Genomic DNA, 15785 nt, shown 5'->3' with positions numbered 1-15785 from the left:
TATTAGTGTTAATTCTCCAGAAATTTTTGCTGTACTATGTGCACAGGCAAGGTGGGATCTGGCAGGCAGAGAAACCCCTCAGGTGAAGAAATGCATAAGCTGGCAACTGAGAGTCAGGTAGATATGGACAAAAATGGTAAGGCCTGAAGGGTTGTGGTTGGGGGCATTATAACTCTGCTACAAGACCTAAACAAATAGGACTGAGTACTGTTACATGAATCAGTTTGGTGTCTTAATCCAGAACCCCTATCCTAGTTTTACACAGCTCTTGCTGTGTAAAAAACCACCCCAAACCATAGTGGCTTAAAGCAATAAATATTTTATTTAGCCCACAATTCTGTGGGCTGACCAGATAATTCCAATCTGGGCTGGACCAGCTGATTTCTGCTAGGCTTTCTTGTATGTTTGTAGACATGAGTTAAGGGAATGAGTGCTTGAAGCCACTAATTTTGGGGATGGTTACATGGCAAAAGTTAACTGATACATGGGATAAAGGAGTGAAGTTAGATTATGTGACCAGGTAAAGCTTCAGTGAGAAGGGGACATTTAAGCTGAGACTCAAAAGATGTCAGGAAGTGTTGATACTAAGAGGGGGTAGTGCATTCAAGGAATGGGGAAAAGCAAATTCAAAGGTCATGACAGGAAATAGTTTGGTGTTTTAAAGGAATTGAAAGATGAAAAGTGCTGCTAGGCTGAAAATGAGAGAGAGAGCGAGCGAGTTGAGGGGCACAAGGAAAATCTATTCATACTCTGACACATAAGAGGAAGGCATCATAAGAATATGTTCTTTATTAGTATCCTTTATTAATAGAGTATTATTCAAAAATATTTTCTGAATATGTAGCAATATATTATTAATAGAGAATATGTTAATAAAATTATTCATATTCTTTTTTCTAAGAAAATCACTTTATTCTAATTGATTCACAAACAGTAACATCACAAAAGTTGGGTTAAGGAGGCCACACAAACATCTGCCCAGCCTGAAACTCAGTACCACCTCAGTGAACTTCTATACAGTAAGAACACTCTTTTTCCATTGCAATTCTGAGGCAAGGAAACTACTAATGATAGGAGAGGTTTAACTGGTAGTTTCATACTTTCACTATCAATTATAACTTTATACTAAATTGACTTGGTCATGAGAGGGGATTTTCCATTTCTTCAATATGAACTTCTTGATGAAGCTAATCTATTTGCAAATCTGCACTGTTTCAGCACCTTGCTGAAACCCTCACAAAGCTTAAGGTCACTCTGGTTCTGTGCGCACTCCAAAAACTGTTTCATCTCATACTGGCATGGGCTAAACTGCTGCTGCTGCTGGTATGCCGGCTGAGTTCCCTGAGGCTCCTGGTAAGTGATGTCAGGCCTTGAGGCCTCAGCATTACTTCCTCCACTGAAGCCCCTAGTGATGGCATGACCAAGCGTGTGGCCAACAGCAGAGCCCACAGCCACACCAGCTGCAGGGGTTGCCATCTGGACCATGAGACCTGGGTGTCAGGGGGTGGCAGCCAGTGAGCCAAGAGCAGATGGTGGAGCTGGTGCTGGTGGCTGAGCTGCTGGTGCTGGCCTGGGCACAGCTCTCATCTGAGGTGCCTGACTAGCCGGAGAGGCCATACAGGAGGTGCGGCTTTGGCTTCCACGTGGCATCACAACTGTGCTGTGGCTCTGTGTCTCAAGTGTGAAACTTGGAGAATATTCATATTCTTTATATAGTCTTATGCTTTTGATGCTTCCCTTTTGCTTCTCCCCAGGCTCAGCTGCAGGAGGAGGGAACTGGGACAGAGGCAATCTAAATATTCCTTAAAATAAAGGCAAAATGAAAACCCATCAACTAAATAAAAGAAGTTCACAAAAACAAGGTAGTGGTGTGAGTCAGCCATTCAGCAAATGGGCCATTTGGTAAACTGGATTCTAGAAAATTGACTTCCAGATGTGCAACCCTGAAAACTTGCAGCTCCTCCCTGTCTGCACTTTAGTCTCCTCAGAAAATAGCTTGGATAAAGTCTAAGTCCCTTCTAGCTTTAGTGAAATGAGGTTTTATAGGACCCATGAGTTTCATGGGGTTGTGTGTGGGTGTGCATTTGAGTAAGTAGAAATTAATTAATCTCAGATGCCCGAAAAGTATTAAAATAGAAAGGCAGCGAGGGACCTTGGAGGTTGAAGAAGAGAAAAGGGGGGAAGCATTCACTGTGTAGTCTTGAATTGCACCAGATTTTAATTCAACAATAAACTGGTCTTCTAATTTCAAAGTCTAACGCTTGAGCACAAATGTGTTACAACAAGAGAATGGATGTGGAAAATAGACCAGAATTGAAACTCTTGTCTCAACACTCAATTAAATTCACCAAGCAAACCCCCAAATAAGCTTTGTTTAGTTTGGTTTTCTTAACTGAAGGAAGGAAACTGTACCATATCCAGCATGGAAGCAGAGTTCCAGGCAAAAATAGGGGCAAATGTGGAAAGAAAATTGAAAATACATTGTGCCTCAGACACTAATCATGAGATCAAAGATATAGACCTGCTTCTGCTATTAACTATGTAACATAGAGAAAAATCACATCGTCCTTATATGCTATAGTTTACTCTTATAAAGACATAACTGGATCACAGATGGCAAAAACTTAGCATGCATTACACCACCATCTCTGCCCAGGCCACTGAGAGATATCAATAATCAGTCTTAGCAATGTTGCCTGTAACATCTAGAGATGTCCTTAGAATCCATTTCAACACAGTGTTTCCAGTAACCACTACCAAATTAACAGAATTGGCTCTCAAAACTAAACCTACTTCTCTGAACTAGACCACTGGTTCCCAAATTAATGGGCTGCAGACTCCTGGGAGGCTGTGAGTTTACTGAAAAATGTATGTTAAGTCATATTCTCACCAAGCCTTGCCTGTAGGATCAATAAAGTGCTACTTAATCAGTGTCTTCATCATCAAAAGAGATGGAGAATACCTGGACAAGGGCATTTTAAACTCCTTTTCTGCTCTGCTATTTTCTATTCTGAGGCTGAATTTCACAGTATCCTCTGCTCACTTCCTTTCTACCACCTTCCCCCTACCCTAGATCTAACACTAACATGGACTCTTTGGTCAGAAAGGAATTTATCAACTCTCTGTGATAAAGGAGAGAACTAGTCAGCATATAACAACAGATGAATCATAATAATCAGCATTGCTTTGTTCTTGCAATGAGCTGTGGCCAACTTGAGAGGCCTCTACCAAAACTGGCTCTGGGCTTCACCTCCATATCTTAGGTAATAGGTCCAGGGTCTTTCCTTCCATATCATTTTCCAGACTTGCCTAAATATTTGATATAATCCCAGATTCAAATTTAGTTTGTCCTTCAGCATTTTAGAGTACAAAACTAAGACCCAAGGCAGTATAGAGTACAAGCTTGGGCACTCTCATTTACTCAATGACCCTCAGTAGTTTTCTTCATCTTTTTTGAACCTCAGTTCTCTCATCTGTAAAGTGGAATAGTAGGCCCTGACTGGTGTGGCTCAGTGGACTGAGTGCCAGCCTGTGAACCAAAAGGTTGCTGGTTCGATTCCCAGTCAGGGCACATACCTAGGTTGTGGCCCAGGTCCCCAGTAGGGGGCATGAGAGAGGCAACCATACATAGATGTTTCTCTCTCTCTCTCTCCCTCCCTTCCCCTCTCTAAAAATAAATAAATAAAATCTTTTTTAAAAAAAGTGGAATAGTAATGGTGATTAAATAAGGCAGTGTATGTAAATTGCCTAGTATAGAGCCTGCCACACACTAGGTGTTCAATAATTGATGATAATGATAATCACAATTGATATATTTGTTGGACACTTAATATAATGCTAGATACTCTGTTTAAAATGTTATAGAAAAGCTGTGGAACCAATTATATTTCTTTTTTGTGATAGATTATAAAATGGCCACAGTGCTTTATAGCTTCTATAGCTCTGCTCCTTGCTTGGACATTGGCTAATATAATGTGACAGAAACTACATTGTGTGAGTTCTGAGTCTAGGCCTCAACAGATTTCGCAGATGTCTGATCTTGGGACTCTCCTCAGATGCCATATAAACAAATCTGGCCTAGTATACTGGAGGGTGAGAGACAAATGAAGCAAAGCCATACTTTCCTAGGTAAAGTCATCCTAGACCAACCAGTCCCCAGCCAACACAGTAGCTGACCACATTTGCATGAGTGATCCCAATTGGCTGATCAGGTAAACATAACTTAGATCAGCATAACTGCCTAGCTGACCACAGCCCAAATTGCTGCTCCACAGAATTGTGAACTAAATAAAGGATTGCTGTTTTAAACCACTAAGTTTTGTGATGCTTTTTAATGCAGCAATAAGTAATATACTTTTCTTGAGTACACAGCTAGACTCTATTTCCCATACCACCTTGCTCCTAGATTGGCCCTGTGACTAGTTCTCCCCAATGAAATGTGAGTGGAAAGTGGCATGTGTAACCTTCATGCTGAAGTGGTTTAGGAGCTGATGTGTTTTCTCACTTTTTCTTTCTCTGTCTGTTGACTAGATGCAGAGATTCTAGCAGAAGACTCCAAGGACTTAGGGGATATGGAGCCGCAATATGGAAAGAACCTAGGCCCCTGAATCACTACATGGAGGAGAGTCACCCACTAAACAAGAACATCCATTTGGGATTTACATGATCAAGTAATAAACTTCAATGGTGTTAAGCCACTGAGGTATGAAAATACCTTTGTTACAGTAGTTAGCATGATCTGAACCAGCAAACAGGGATTATATAATTAAATTATCCCCATTTATAAACAAAGAAACTGAAGTAAAAAGAAATTGAGCTAGTAAGAATTAGAATATGAACCCAGGCTTTCTGTCCGGTCCATAGCAACTCCACATGCTATCTTCTCAAGGCAGTTGTAATAGTTATTATTATTAACATTACTTGAGGCTTTCATTTATTTGAACAATTAGTTACTATTAGAGACACAACAATGCAAGCTTTCATCATCTATTGCCCTTCCCTCATCCCCCAAATTCCATTGGCTTTGAGGTTGGTGTAGAGAGAAGAAATCATCCCTGTCTCTGCAGGCTCCAGCTGCCCAGTCTCTCACAGTCTAAGAGAATGGCTTAAAGAATTTGTATCTATAGAATTTCTCATTAATGAGGGAGCTGCCTTCATCCACAGATTTCTGCAGAACTCTGGGCCCACCACAGCTGCAAGCTACAATGCATTTCAGTATTCTCCCCTGGTTCCCCATTCCTCTCACTTCATTTACATCATAGACTCCCCGCGCCCCCCGCCCCCCGTATTACAAGGATCAATGCAGTGGGAAGGGATGAAGAAGTGCTTGTTTCCTGCTTCCAGTGGCTATTTACTGAGCACCTATTATGTGTCCATGTGCTGTGCTGGTCACCGGGCCCTCACCAAGCTTATATCTGAGGAAAAAGGAAAAGTAGTAGATAGGATGTTGATAGAGGTATGAATCTGCTTATATGTAATGAATATTCTGAACAGATTACTGATGCTGTATATATAGTGATTATTTTGCCAACATCTAGGGCAGCAGTTCTTCAGTTTAGCTTGTCTAAGAATCATTCAGGGAGGTTTTAGTTTAAAAAAACATATTATAGGGCCTCATCTTCAGAGATTTTGATCTGAAAGATCAGGAGTATAAATTCAGGAATCTGTATTTTTAACAAATTCACTGGGGAACTGTAATTCACATTGTCTTTTGAGAAACTCTAGTTTGTGGTATGGTGTAGCACTTCCACAGAACTTAGTAAATGTGGCAGGACAACTCATGGGCAAATGTAGGCCAGGCCTTTGCAGCCAAAGGCTGGGAACACTGGACAGCAACCTGATTGTGCATAGAACTACAAGCAAGTGAGCACCATGGAATGCCCAGTGGAACAGAGAACAAAGACTCCGATTCAATCCATAGGATCTCCATAAAAAGGAGAAAAAAGCATCTGCAACTGGCATCACTGAGGTGACAAATAATATTTTAAATGTAAGTACTTTGTTTGAATTAAGTTAGCAGGGTTTCGGGGAAGCAGCTTGTGGGATCACATTAAAATAGCATGACAGACTGAAACATTCTACGAAAAACAGCTTTTTCTTACATTAAACCAAATATTCATTAAAAGTAAGAATTCAGCCTTGGCTGGTATGGCTCACTTGGTTGGGCATTGTCCCATAAACCTAAAGGCCATGGGTTCAATTCCTGGTCAGGGCACATGCCTAGGTTATAGATTAGGTCCCAGGTCAGGGCATATGGCAGGTAACTGATTGATGTTTGTCTCTCACATCGATGTTTCTCTCCCGCTCTTTCTCCTTCCCTTCCCCTCTCTCTAAAATCAATAAGTATGTCCTCAGGTGAGGATAAAGAAAAAAAGAATTCATGCCTCAAACAAGCAGCACAGAATTGTTCCAACAGGCACCAGTCACAACTGTATCTCTGGCCAAGACCCACCTCTATGAACAGAACACTACCCTCTGAGATTTAGTTCCTAAGGACACAAGCAGGACAAGTGGGAAGAAATTATAGGAAAGCAAAGTTCAGCTTGCTGTGAGGAAGAACTTTTGAATAATGTAAAAATGGAGCAGGTTGCCTTTGGGGGCAGCAAAAGGTCTGGTATTTGAAGAATTCAAGCCAAGACTAGATGCATTGCTGTGTATTTACCAAGCTTTCTTTGTATCTAGAGATACAAAGAACAAGATCAAGACATAGACAGACTTTGGCATCAATGGACTAATGTTCTAGTGGGGAAGACAAATAAACCCAAATTATAATATGGTACAGTGAGACCATGAATATGTGTATTTACATACTGCGACACTCTAAGAGAGGAGGTTTTAGCTCATATGGAAGAGTCAGGGAACACTTCCTAGAGGAAGTGGCATGAGATTTGAATGCTAAGCCACTCAGAGAAGGAGAAAGAATGGCCTTCTGCACAGATGAAACAGCACACGTGAGGACCTAGAGGCATAAAGCAGCATTATGGGGAGGATAAAAGGTAGAAAGTTCAGTAGGATACAATGCAGGATACTAGTAAAAGGAGGTGGAAAAAAAGCTAGAAAGGCAGGCATGTGTCAGATCATGAGAAATTTCTTGGGCCAAGGAGAGGGGTTTTAGCTCTATGTTGAAAATGATGAGAAGTCATTGAAGGTTGACCTAGATAACTTCTAAAGTCCTTCTCAAGTAGTTCTTTCAGCCTAGAAAACAAGTTCTTTCTTTTTCTAAAATCACTTTATAAATTGATTATATGTATAAAATCAGTGCAATTTTAGTCACAATCAAGCATTTATAGGATGTTGGTATGACTGAGGTGATATTATAAATAAGTAGACAAAGAAGATAATATTAATATTATCAATTAGATAATAATTGTTCTCAAACTAGTTTGAGAACAATTGGCTAACCATAAGGAAAAAGATAAAATTAGATCCAAATCTCATACCATACAGAAGCATAAATTCCAAATGGATCAGGGATCTAAATGGGAAGGAAGGAAGGAAGGAAGGAAGGAAGGAAGGAAGGAAGGAAGGAAGGAAGGAAGGAAGGAAGGAAGGAAGGAAGGGAGGGAGGAAGGATACAAGTACAAATAGAAAACATGAGTGAATTCCTCTAGAAGCTGGGTATAGGGAAAGGCTTTTTAACTATACCTCAAAATCCAGAGGCAATATAAGAAAAGGTTGAAAATTTTGATTACTTAAAAGCAAATTTTTGCATGGCCAAAACTGCTATAAACAAAGTTAAAAGGCAATGAACAAATGGAGAGAAAAAACTCAAATATACCATAGAAAATACATTAATATTTCTAAATATAAATAACTCAAAAATGGAAAGACAAGGGGCTGGGGTAAGGGTGGAATGGGGAGTTACTGCTACGGTTACAGAGTTTATCTTTGAGGTGTAGGAAAGGTCTGAAAATAGTTGTGATGGTGTACAATACTGTGAATGTATTTAATGCCACTGTGCACTTAAAATGACAAAAATGGCAACTTTTGTGATGTGTGTGTGTGTGTGTGTGTATATATAGATATGTATATCTACATATCTATATATATATACACACACACACATATCTCTCTCTCTCTCTATATATATATATACATACCTCGCTCTCTCTCTCTCTCTTTCTATATATATATATATATATATATATATATATATACACACACACACATCACAAAAGTTGCCATTTTTGTCATTTTAAGTGCACAAACAGTGGCATTAAATACATTCACAGTATTGTGAATATATAGGATATATATATATATATATATATATATATATATATATATCCACAGTAAACGTTTTAAAATGTTTTTTTAACTGGAGGACAAAGGACAAAAGAATCTGATGAAAAAATTGAAAAAATATATAAACAGACAATTAACAAAACATTATAAAAACAGACCTTAAACATAAGAAAAATACATTTCTCTAATTATAAACATACTTATAATTAGAGAAATACAAAATACAGCAATACTAAGATACTATCTCTCACCTACCAGATTGGTAAAACTCTAAAAGTGTGACAACAAATTTTGTTTGGTAGGCTGTGAGGAAACAAGCACTCACATACATTATTGGTGAGAATTCAAACTGGTATATCCCTTCTGGAGGGAAATTAAGTAACATGTACAAAATTATGTATGCAGGTTATCTTCGGGCTCAGTAATAGCTTTTCCTGGAAATACATCCAACAATACAAAAATACATACGCACAAGATTATTTATTGTGGCATCACTTGTAATTGCAAAATATTGGAAACAACCTAAATGCTGATACATGGGAGAGTGGTTGAATAAAGAAATGGATGATGGAGGGAGGTGGCGGTGGGTGGGTCAGGGGAAAGTGGTGGTGGGAAAATGGAGAGAAATATATCTGAACAATAAAAAAATTAAAAAAAGAAATGGAGCATCTACACAATGGAGTGTTATATGTATATGTAAAAAAAGAATGAGGAAGATATCTATGAATTGATATGGAGTGAATTGCAAGACATTATGGTAAGTGAAAAAGAAAAGGACAGGGCCAAAAAGTACCCATAGCATGCTCTCTTTCATGTGAGAAAGAACAGAATATGAGAAAATATGCATGTATCTGCTCAACTGTATGAAAAAAATATAAAAAGAATTCCAATTAGTAAATGTAAATGAAATGATGGAAATTGAAAAACACCAGCATAATAGTTGCTGCAGGCAGGAATCACTAATGGATGCTGTTAGGAACTGAATTGTGGGCCTCCCCCACTTCCTATGTTGAAGCCCTAATCCCAAGGTGACTGTATTTGGAGATAAGGCCTTTATGGAAGGAGGTAATTTAGGTTAAATGAGATCATAAGCCTGGGGCCCTGATGCAATAGGACTGATATCCTACAAGAAAAAGAAGAGATACCAGGGAGGCATGCACACAGAGAAAAAGGCCATGTGATGACACGAGAGGGTGGCCATCTGCAAGCCAAGGAGAGCGGTTTCAGGAGAAACCAGTTCTGTCGGCATCTTATCTCAGATTTCCAGCCTATAGGACTTTGAGAAAATAAATTACTGTTGTTTAAGCCACGCGTTCTGTGGTATTTGTTATGGCAGTACTAGCAAACTAATAGGATGATAAAATTAGTGAGCTAAAGTATCATGAGAAACAAAATATTTACACCATCTCAAGGTCTCTTTTCACATGATACTTTTTAATTACAAGGGTTAAAATAGTAACTTTACAGTGGAAAAATCTTCTGAACATCACCGTAACCAAGTGATTAAGGTTAACATCACTAGTAGTAAGACATATTGACATCATGATCCCTTGATATGATGGCCTGAAACAAACATAGCTCATTTGTGTGGAATTCTTGCCCAAAATGCATAAGCTCAATTAAAAGTGAGAAAACACTAGACAAATCAAAATAAAAGCACATTCTCTGAAACAATTAACCAGTATTCTTCAAAAGTGCAAAGGTCATAAAACACAAGGAAAAACTGAGGAATCATCACAGATTGGAAGAGACTAAAGAGAAGTGAAAATTAAATGTAATGTAGGATCCTGGGTTGGATCCTGGATCAGAAAAGGACATCAGTGGGAAAATTGGCAAAATCCAAATAAGGCTTATAGATTAATTAATAACAATTTACCAATTTTTATTTCCTGACTTTAGTATTGTGCAAATTGTTAACAGTAGGGGAAGCTGGGTTGAGGGTAGTTGAAAAATTCACACTATTTTTGAAACTCCTCTATAAATCTAAAATTATTTTAATATAAATTATATTGAATTAATATTATATTTAAATTTAAAAAATAATGTCAAGTAAAAAAGCCAGGTGCAGAAAGTTACACTATGGCATTATTTATATATTCTTCTAAAATATAGACATACACACACATACAAACAATAAAATGCATTGTTCATAGATAGATACACATGTACTAAAAATATACAAATATAGGATAGACAGTGGTTTGTTTTTTATTCTTGGCTGCACATTGGAATCACCTGGGGAGCTTTAAAAACTATTGATGTAGGTGATGCTAAAAGAGGGCAAGTTATAGCCCTTCCCTTTGTCACCAAGCACTCTCCAGCTTTAAGAAGGGAAATTAAGACCTATCCATATTTACATTAAATAAGGGGTTCAAAATACACACAATATCATGCTTAGGATTCTGGAAACTCATACTGAAGTAGCAAATAAAAAATTACTGTGATTTGGAAAAAAACTAATTGGTGCCTGAATTCCCTCCTCCTACCCTTTTCCCTTTCCTGATTTTATTTGTCTGGTATGAGACCCTGGCACCAGGGGTTTCTCAGATTGCCAGGTGATCTTGATGTGCAGCCAGGGCTGAGAACGACTGGGTCTGAAGGAGACATAGGAAATCTGCATTGGTTGCCTCTGGAAAAGGAAAGAGAAACATGGAATCAGCAAGATGAAACTTCAACTTTATTTCAAATCTGAAGCAGAAATGAGGAAACGTTAAGATTTGTAATTATGAGAGCATTATGCTAAGCGAAATAAGCCAGGGGGGGAAAGACAAATACCTTATGATCTCACCTATAAGCGGAACCTAACCAACAATGCAAAGAGGCAAGGAAAATAAGACCAGCAACACTGAAAGGAAAAGAAACCAACAGAGACAAGAGGGAAGGAGGGAGGGGGCGGAAGAAAAGGAAGGGAAGGGGAACGTCAAGGAACATATAGCAAGGACTCATGGACAAAACCAAAGGGGAAGAGCTGAGGGAGGGACGGAGGGAGGGGGCAAGGGAAAGTGGTGGGGAGTAGGCAGACACAAATGTAATTGGAAAAATAAATAAATAAATTTTAAAAAAGATTTGTAATTATGGAAGATGAGAGGTACTTATTATATTATTTTTTGTTTTTATTTCTTTAAATTTATAACATTTTTTAAAGATGAAAATAAGCTTATTTGTCATTTTGATGATCACAAGTATATCAACAAATATTGTTGGTTTTGTTTTATAGGGACAAAGGAACTAAAGAAGCAGAGGCTTCAGATTTGCAGCTGTTGGAAGCTCATTAGATGTCCCAGCAATAATTTTAGTATCTTCTCCAGACTTCTTGCCCACAGGATTTAATCTTCGTTCCAGGAGTTCACCCTTGATTGATTTCTGGCCAATACTATAATTTAGTCATTCAATAAAGTTGAAAAATAGGTGGTTCACTGGTAACAACAATAATAGCAATGTTGTTTACAAACAGAAACTGTTTTCTAGAAGATAAGCACTTGTAATTTTTTAAATAATTCTGAACAGGCTAGTATTTAGCCTGTTTGCACACCTTTTACTGTACTAGTTTTACTGATTGTTGTCATGCTGCCCCAGCTGATAAATATTTTGAATAGCCACCTTAGTCTTGTTATTCAGTTTGCACAGATCTATCTTTCCCTCTCATCTTGCTCTCCAATGGGACAAGTGGCACACCTCAACAAGAAAGCCACTGAAGTTGCAGTCCGTGGCCAGAGAATAAAGAGGCTGATGGTCTCCCAGAAGGGATCAGGCCCGTGGTGATAAGGAGGTTTTGTCTAACCAAGCACAGAGAGGGTCCTCCAGCAAAAAAACATGTGAGTTAATGTAAGGAACACTGCTATGGGGAAAATCACATTTAGTGCTGGAAAAAGAAAAAGAAGAACTCTGAACAAAGGATAGAACATGGGACTCTAGTTCCAGCTCTGCTAAAGTAGCTATGACATGTTTTGTCTTTATTCCTTCTCTTACTGTGATTCAGCTCCCCTTACCCCTACTTTCTCTCTCTTTTTTTTTTTTTTGCATTTCAACAAACATATTTTATTTTTTAAATTTATTTAAACTGAAAACCACAAAAACCAGTTCACCTGTATTTACATTCCACATATAAGAGAGTTCATATAGTATGTGTTTTTCTAAATTATAATGTGTTTATGTTGTGATGTATGCTCAGTAGTCTACTACTGCACAAAACTCAGAACATCACACCTTAAGTTGACAGCGCCCTCTGCATCCCATTCTATATACTTGCTCATTGCCTCTATAAGCATGTTGAGTGGTAGTTAATTTCTGATACATCTTGTCTTTCCACCATCCTGAGTCCCTCAAAGGGAGGAATTTTGTCTGTTTCATCTGTGTATCCCCAGTGCCTGGACCACAGTAAACATTCAAATATTTTTTGAATTGGCTAGAATTGACACTAAAAAGGAGTAAATTAGTAGTTCATCTGTTGCTGGCTCCCTTCTAGAGAAAAATTCTTTGGCTTCGTTTCTAGTTCAGTGTAGTGGATGCTGTGCTGTGACTCCTCAATTCTCCCTTCAGGATTGAAGTACTCATTCATGTAGCTGATTGGTGTGTTGGCAAGCAAGCATTTTCCATTAGATGGACAGAGCTGCCTAAGCAAGGATGTGCCCCTTTCCTGGGAGAACCCACATCTAATGACAGGTGGATGCAGAGGTATAGAGACATGGGCCCGCACTCTATCCCATATATCTTTGCAAGGTTATTCCAGATCCAGAGCTCCCCATAGGATCAACAGAGGCCCTTGTTGTAACTGCACTGTAGCTCAAATTATCCCCGGCCTAATCCTGCTAGTTTCTCTTCTTTCACGGGTGTTAATCCTAAGAGCACCCCTAATAAACTCTCTGCAAATGAATCTCTCCATCAGAGTCTGCTTTCTGGAGAACACAACAGGCCACACTCCCTAACCTCTCTTTTAGATGTGCCCTTCTCAGGCCTGATCCATAAAACACTGAATACTTGTTAAGGCCCAGATCTACTTCTGAGCTTAGCTTTCACTAAAGAGGCCTGCAGGATAAGGGCCAAAGTCTCAGTCACAAGATACTACTCTGTTCCCCTACTCCCTCCTTCCCACTCCTCTACAAATGTCTACACATCCCTACTCAGAGATCCTGTTACGATCCAAACACACAAAAATTCTCTCTTTTGGCCCCAAGTAACTGTAAACTGAACACTGTTTAGTTGAAACCGAATCCCTTTACAGGAAGTGTCTTCTTCCAATATCTTTTTACAACTGAGCACATCCTAAGTTCAAATCCCAGCCTCCCTGCTGAGAGGCTGTCCTGACTCATACAGCAAAACCCTCAGCTCAGCAGAGGCACCCATGGCACAGAGCAGCTGCTCTCCCAGCTTCATTTGCAGAGCTGCTGCACTGGGGTTTTCTGCCACCTGGAACACGTTTCAGGTGGGGATGGCTTTGGAATCTCGTATGGAGAAGATGCCTCCCAATGTTCCTCAGCCTAGCTCAGACTGAAGTTTTCCCAGGCTAGTCAGCCTAAGCCAACCAGAGATGAGAGTCATTTAGAGGAATAAGGAAATGATGCGAACATTCAAACACAGATTTGACCTGACTGGTTGTGTGTTGACAGGTAGGGCAGCTAAGTCCCATCACTTCTGCCATCTTGCTGCATAGGATGCCCTTAGCAGGCACTGGACCTCAGTCATCCAATTGCCTGGGCCTCACTGGGAAAGGGTCTTTATTAGCTTCTTAACAGTATAGATCTTTTCATCTAGTTCTCCCTCTGCCTGTGGAACATTCTCTCATACCCACAAAAAAGAAAGTCTTCTCAGGAGGCTCTAACATTCCTTTTTCAACCCTCCCCCTCCCGAGCAATACAGTTTTTTCTTTGTATTTGATAGAATCAAAATCATATGCGTTGCCATCAGGATATGATAAACTGTACTCCTGGTGTTTCATCATAATAGCAGGTTTGGGACTAAAGCCAAACAGTGGCAATTTCTTCCCTTCAAAGAAAAATTGCTTTTAAGAATTAAATAAAATTCTCCTTCATATCATCTTCAACAGACTCTTCTCTAACCTATGGTACAATATTTTATGAGGAAGATTTTTTTGTAGAATATCTTGAATATTTCCATATTTCAAATCAATTCATTTGATGCCTTCAGCAAAAATAAATAAATAAAGTAGAGGCTTTAGTAGATCATTTGAGTCACGGGCCAGATAAAATTAAGGTGAAATCTGGCCTTAAAAAGGAATGTTTTAAAAAAACAAGTAGAAGTGGAAGAAAGACTACACTGCCTTGCTCTGTAAGCAGAGAGAATTGATCTGGAGTGGAGATTTGGTGGACTTTAATCTTACCCCTGGTATTTTGGGGGCCTTCCAGCACCCACACACTTTTGTCAGGCAGTGTTTACAAAGAACTCGAGAAGCAGCATCAATTCAGAAAAAGATTTTGTTTCAGGATGGAAAAGATTAATCGAGAAGTCATGTGGTCTATTATTATGCAACAAGAGGTAATGGACTTGTAAGTGGAGAGAGAAATCACTTTGTAAAAAACCTTTTTTCCCTCCAGAAGGATAAAAGGAAGAGGAGCTGGAGACAATTTCTGTACTACTTGGTGAAATTAAAGGTTTGATAATTTCTGCAGACCTCCAAAAGACTGGGTATCATTTCTAAAGCTGTAATAAACATTGAATGTATAGTTGTAATAGATTTACTTTGGGGCTCTCAAGAGAAATAATTTTCTTATTGAGGTTTTTCCTTGTAGCTAGCCTACTGGGACAAAATGATCATTTCTTCTGCTTCCTGTGATGCAATTAGTTTATTGAGAGCTGTGTGCAATCAGTATTACTGTCAATCATCATCACTGAATGGAGATAATGGTGATGGTGATAGTGATAGTGATAGTGATGGAGGTGATGGAGATAACAGTGATGAGGATGATGGTGGTAGACATGAGATGGTAATGGAAGTGGCCATGATGATGCAGTAGTGGTGGTGATGGTAGTGATAATGGTGATTTGGTAGAAGCATGGCTAGTAAGAGTGATTGTGATGATGGTGATGGTAATGGTGACAGTGATGGTGGTGAGGAAATGGTGGTGGTGATGGTGTTGTTGATGCAGATGATGATGGTAATGGTGATGATGATGGTAATAGTGATGATGACAGTGGTAATGATGGCAATGGTGTTGATGATGGTAGTAGTAGTAGTAATGTGGTATATATAGTGATAAGACCAGTCTTTTACAGAGATTATATCCCTATGGAGAAGGCTGCAAGATCCTATAATTCATTTCTGCACTTCCTTTAATGAGACCTCTCATTACTAGGTAGATTTATTTATTCTGTCATTCAGAAAGTATTTACTCAGCATCCACTATGTTCCAAGTACTGTTCAAGGTACTGATGATATAGCAGTGAGTAAACAAAACTCCATTTTAGCCAACAAGACAGACAATAAACAAAATAGATAATTAAAATATGTTAGGTGTAGGGTAAAGATAAGCCCTAATAGAGAGTGCAGGCAGGGGTCCAGGATGGGTGTGTGTGCATGTGTGTGA

The 15785-nt window shown here is 39.0% G+C and overlaps 1 pseudogene; it reads right to left on the bottom strand.

The window, feature by feature from the left end:
- Positions 1 to 1120: 1120 nt before the first annotated feature.
- On the bottom strand, positions 1121 to 1650 carry LOC129076847 (coiled-coil-helix-coiled-coil-helix domain-containing protein 2-like; annotated as a pseudogene).
- Positions 1651 to 15785: the final 14135 nt, after the last annotated feature.

Source organism: Pteronotus mesoamericanus, unplaced genomic scaffold (assembly GCF_021234165.1).
Source record: "Pteronotus mesoamericanus isolate MK-2021 breed Mesoamerican mustached bat unplaced genomic scaffold, CSHL_Meso_final contig_65, whole genome shotgun sequence".
Classification (NCBI taxonomy): domain Eukaryota; kingdom Metazoa; phylum Chordata; class Mammalia; order Chiroptera; family Mormoopidae; genus Pteronotus; species Pteronotus mesoamericanus.
Note: the sequence above shows the minus strand (reverse complement) of the source record. Positions and strands in the feature narration are given on the sequence as shown.